The sequence below is a fragment of the Salvelinus sp. IW2-2015 genome, unplaced genomic scaffold (genome assembly GCF_002910315.2).
Source record: "Salvelinus sp. IW2-2015 unplaced genomic scaffold, ASM291031v2 Un_scaffold16591, whole genome shotgun sequence".
Classification (NCBI taxonomy): Eukaryota; Metazoa; Chordata; class Actinopteri; order Salmoniformes; family Salmonidae; genus Salvelinus; species Salvelinus sp. IW2-2015.
The window spans coordinates 101,573-106,539 of record NW_019957662.1 but is presented as its reverse complement, the minus strand read 5'-3'; the positions used below and the strand labels follow the sequence as shown (position 1 = coordinate 106,539).

The 4,967-nt window shown below is 41.1% G+C and overlaps 2 long non-coding RNA genes across 3 annotated transcripts; both read left to right on the top strand.

Moving 5' to 3' along the window:
- The first annotated feature begins 335 nt into the window (after positions 1 to 335).
- Positions 336 to 1,823, top strand: LOC139027491 (uncharacterized). Its single transcript, XR_011479578.1, has 4 exons — positions 336 to 427; positions 954 to 1,353; positions 1,542 to 1,645; positions 1,755 to 1,823. It is a non-coding gene; the product is annotated as an uncharacterized lncRNA (long non-coding RNA).
- A 57-nt stretch (positions 1,824 to 1,880) lies between these two features.
- Positions 1,881 to 2,991, top strand: LOC112080925 (uncharacterized). 2 transcript variants are annotated; one of them, XR_011479579.1, is made up of 4 exons: positions 1,881 to 1,920; positions 2,065 to 2,124; positions 2,327 to 2,434; positions 2,575 to 2,991. It is a non-coding gene; the product is annotated as an uncharacterized lncRNA (long non-coding RNA). The 2 variants fall into 2 exon arrangements; XR_002896261.2 differs by having other exon boundaries at positions 2,065 to 2,434.
- The last annotated feature ends 1,976 nt before the right edge of the window (positions 2,992 to 4,967 follow it).

Genomic DNA, 4,967 nt, shown 5'->3' with positions numbered 1-4,967 from the left:
GCAGTTCTAGTTCTATTTCATGGCATAAACGCTTGCTCAGTCCACGCAAAATGGTGTATTTGACGGTGACTCCCTGCTGCTTCAGAGGACTGAAAAGACTGGAAAGAGAACACCTTCTTTACCATGTATTTGTACATATTGTTAAATAGGAATAAATCATTTAAGCTGTTTTTATAGACTGKRYTTGCTAGCTACTGTACTTATATACCTCACCCTGCCTAGCCAGATAGTTGTATTTATCTAATGTTAGCTAGCTAACAAGCAAGCTACCGTAACTGTTGTTGCAGCTTTCTGTTTGTATGTAGCTTGCWCTTGAATGGCATCCCAAAATGAGATTTTCTTTTATCTTTCCAACCTGGCGAAGTACTATGAAGAGCCCACTGATCTCGACAAGAGGCGCAATAATCAGAGAAATTCACAATTCAGGGTAACGTTAAGCAGTTAACTTCAGTTAGATAACMGGACGGATTTAGCTATGAACAACCATTTTCCATCMAACGTTAGCTATAATAGTTGCTTGCTATACATATAGTTCAGTGTAGGCTGTTGAGGCGAGGATGGCTCATAATAATGTTTGGCATGGAATAAATGMAATGGTATCAAACATGTGCTTTCCATGTGGTTGATACCATTCAATTGACTCCATTCCAGCCATTTTTATGAGCCGTCCTCCCCTCAGCAGCCTCCACTGATATAGTTATATGTCTGTCATATTGAGGTGTCTAGCTATAAGTTAAACCTGATCAATCAAATGGATATGTTTAAACTAGGTGTCTATGCTAAATAGACACAGAAGGGGGGGAAGAAAGTGAGAAAGGATGAAAGTGAGAGAGGGAGCGAGAGGTGGGAAGAGAGTGGAAAACAGAAAGAGAGAGAGATGGAGAGAGAAAGACAGCAGTGCAAATATATTAAGACTTGAGTATTTTATCACCTCTTCTCTTCCAACTTGTTAGGCAATCATATCTACCTAAGGGGGAAGGATGGCCAGCCACACAGGACGGTGATTTTTACTAAGGAGGAGAAGGAGCCCGTGCTGACAGAGATGCATGCTSGACATTTCGGAGTGAAGTGCATGAATGCCAAAATCAACCTACGCTTCTTCTGGCGTGGGCTTCTCAAGAATGTGGACAGTTGGGCAAGTGAAATAACCTTTTGTTTATCAATCACATTCTATTATGTCTGAAATTATTATGATTTCAATTAATGTCATATCAGAGAGCACACAATGTTCAATGTGTCACTTTTTGACAAATTGGTCAGTACCCTGTCTAGCCTGCCAGAKGTTTGAGAGGGCAAAGACTGTGGCACCGGAGTTGAAACCCATCAAAGTTGTTTCACCACGGCACATGATCGGTAAGTGTCCCAAGTCAAATCTTGCCCTGATAAGTTGTTTTGTAATGGTTTCTTTATTTGACCACAGCAGAGTTCAATATTATAGAATGTGTGTCTCAGTATCCTTACAAATATGAAAATCTGCAGACCGTATGGCACAGATACGGGTAAGAATAAAGTAATCTTCTCTCTAACACTTTAAATGTTAGTGGTGGACCTCATCGGACCCTTCACGAAATCCAGGAATGTCAACAGCTGGTGTCTGACGGCGACCAATCACTTTACCAAGTGGGTGGAGGCAATACCCATTATGGTCAGTAAAGGAAGAGTACGCGCTTAACTCTGAATTCCCTTCTGTAACCCATTAAAAAGGGTGCTTGGAACCAAAAATCGAGTTTCGTTTTTGTATGATACCCATCAAGGACGAGACTAGCGAAGCCACCTCCAAGGCGATGGTGGAGTATCTTCAACAACCGCGGTTCTCCTGAGGTGTTTGTAAGTCGCTCTGGATAAGAGCGTCTGCTAAATGACTTAAATGTAAATGTAAATGTCATCTTGAGTGACCGAGGTCATGAACATTGGAACAAGGTACAGATGTTATAGGTTATATTCTGTCACCGATGGTTTGTTTTATTTTTATTTTTTACAATTTATTTTTCCATGGGACATAATCAGACATATTTCAATATCTTACAGTGTCAATAGATATCGCTTTCCTTCCCCCTCCTCCAGGTTTGGTGAATGGACCAACCAGACCCTCAAGACTGCCATGGACAAATCCCTTGATACCAGGTAGGGTGGGAGAACAACCTGAAGGTAATTCTCTTTGCACACAACAGCAGCATCCAGGCCGAGTACGGACGGGAGCCGCAGCTGTTGACTGAGGTAAACAATGCAGTTGCATATACAATTATTGCATATACTGTAGTCTTTCAAATGTGCGATTGACTTAGTGTTGTTTGTCTATTGCTATTTTTGTATAACGTACTTTCAGATCACTAAAACCCCACCTGATGTGGTGGAAGTTGTCGAACCAGATCAGAACGCCTTTGTGTACTACCTTCAGGCACGGACTGAGAAGGATGTGGCAGTTTTTGACCAGGTAAAAATGATTGCCCGCTGTTAATTTATTTTATAACACTGCACTAATCCATCAGATTTTCTCACTGTGAAGTGTAACCTGTGTGTTTGCTTGTTTACGTCTCTGTCTCCTTTCCTTTTAACTCTGCTCCTGTTCTCCAGGACCTAGGGGTTCTGCCCAACACCCAGACGTGGATCCACCTGATGTCCTCCATTACCAACCATCCTCCAACTTCTCATTACATCAGCTATTGTTATTGTCATGTTGTCATTATCTGCCAAGAAAGTGTCTTGCTCTATCATACTGAGCACATAATATGTGAGATACACAGATGAACTACTGCAAACACTCAGAACAAAGAGAGCAGCAGTCTCCRTCTTCAAGTTCCCCTTCTGAGATTSGCTGCCTGTTGAGAACAAGTGACAGGCAGAATTCCACACACTAGAATTCAGTATTTTAGCCTATGATATCCATGTGAGTGTACAACAAATCTGTGAAAATAAATTAATGACACAAGTGTACCAAAAACGATCAAAGTTTATGTATTAAAATCTTAAATATTGCCAGGTTGGTTTTCACAGCTGTTTCACAAGGTGTTCATTATTGTAGGTTGTAAGGTATCCTTTGATGGTATGTATTTGTTCTACATTATTCATTGTTGTATCTTAGGACTTACAATAGATACATATGAGCTCTGCGAGATACATTTAAAAAAAAATCATAATAGAGGACTACTGAAATTATATTATTTCAGTGTAGATAAGGGAAGGGCAGGTTGAAATAAAAACATGACAGCCAGACAAGCCAGTGTATGAATCAAACGMATTTGCATATGAATGGAGTGGAAATTAGCTGACTTCCTGGTCTGTAAATTAAGTAACTTTAATGTGTCAAGCAGATTACACACATTTTCTTTGCCATTTCCGAAACGTAGCAGCGTTTAAGACATGGATTTCATGTTTTAATGTTAACAAGGTACCCAAAAGTAYTTCAAATTAATGTTTTCATTTTATTAGCTAAACAAAACTTGTTTAAACAGCGAAAATTTCGCGGAAATCAGCCTTGTTGGCATAGCGATGATGAAAAGAACGTCATTTAGTCTGTAATGATCTCCAAAATTCTAATCATTAAGTCATCACACCGTTGATATAGAAACGGACGCTAATAGTTTATTGTGTCGTGACTGACAGTTGTACTTTGTGTATCTGTCTCGACAGGGTTTGTGAGAGCAGATGTATCACACGCAGTATTCCGCCTCCATGATGCTCCTTTCAACACAAAACACATCAACTTGATTAGCGATTTTCACTCCTCAATGGACTTCTTTCTTTATCTGTGTACGCTACCGAGGCTGATTGACCCTAGTTGTTTCATTGTTGTATGGAGGTGTGCTTTTTTATTACCCTCTAGTAGAATTAAGTTTAATTGCACTTCTGGTTTCTGAGGCCCTTAATAGTACCAGGCTATGTTGCGAGCTATAGGTAGTTAGGTTTCATTGTTAATACAGAGGCCCTAGGGCCTGAAACACAGGAAGCTCGCCAATTGGCACTGTTGCTTGTGTATGTATGAAGGCCCCTATTAATAACCAGTTTTGGATCTATGCTGATGTTTTGATGGGGCCTTTCGCCACTTCAGTGTGGCTTTGAGACTGGTGTGATGCTGTGTTGGTGTGATGTGTGGTAGTGTGTGTGTGTGTGTTGTGTGTGGTGTGGTGTGTGTGGTGTGTGTGTGTGTGGTGTGTGTGTGTGTGTGTGTGTGTGTGTGTGGCTGTGTGTGTGTGTGTGGGTGTTGTGTGTGTGGTGTGTGTGTGTGTGCGCGCGCGCAAATAGCTTGTGTGGTGTGTACGTTACAGCCCTAGAGTAGGATCAACTGGCCGGATAGCTCAACGCCTGTGAACAACTGAGCTATTTGCGGGGGTTTTCTTCCCTGTGATGCTTGTGGGTGTAGCAGGGACGCGTTCCGGTGTGGCTAACGTAGATAAGCAGTTACGAGATTGACTACCGCTAGTTCTTATCTGTACACCTTGAGGATCGTGTTTCATCTTGTGTTTTGAATGCTTCTGCTAATTTTACGTTCTTTCTTTTTTGAACGTATTGAGTATGTCCCCTTCCATCTCCTCTCCTATTAGCAACATGCAGAATACAGACTTCACATTGCGAATGAATCACTCTCAATAGTTACTCAGAGGGGCTTAACGCAACGGGAATGAGGGCCTGTTAGATTTGTTTCTGTATAATATACATGGGTAAGCACACCATGCATTGGTTCATCATTGGTCATTTGGGGTGGATGTTATGAATATTTGCAATGCCGTCTCAAAAGCTGATTTTCCTTAGATTTTTGGCCAAAACAATTCTGCCAAATATAATAGCGATGAATTAGAATTGCTTATATGCCTGGAAGGCTTAGTTCTGCTATACTATCTGTGGCTAAGATAGGGAGGTCATGAGCTGAGTCATAACCTGTTCTTGTTGTCCTTCTGAGAATGTAAGACCTATTACTCCCTTGCAAGATACATCATTTCTATGTGGTTTGTGCTGAAATCATCTGATCT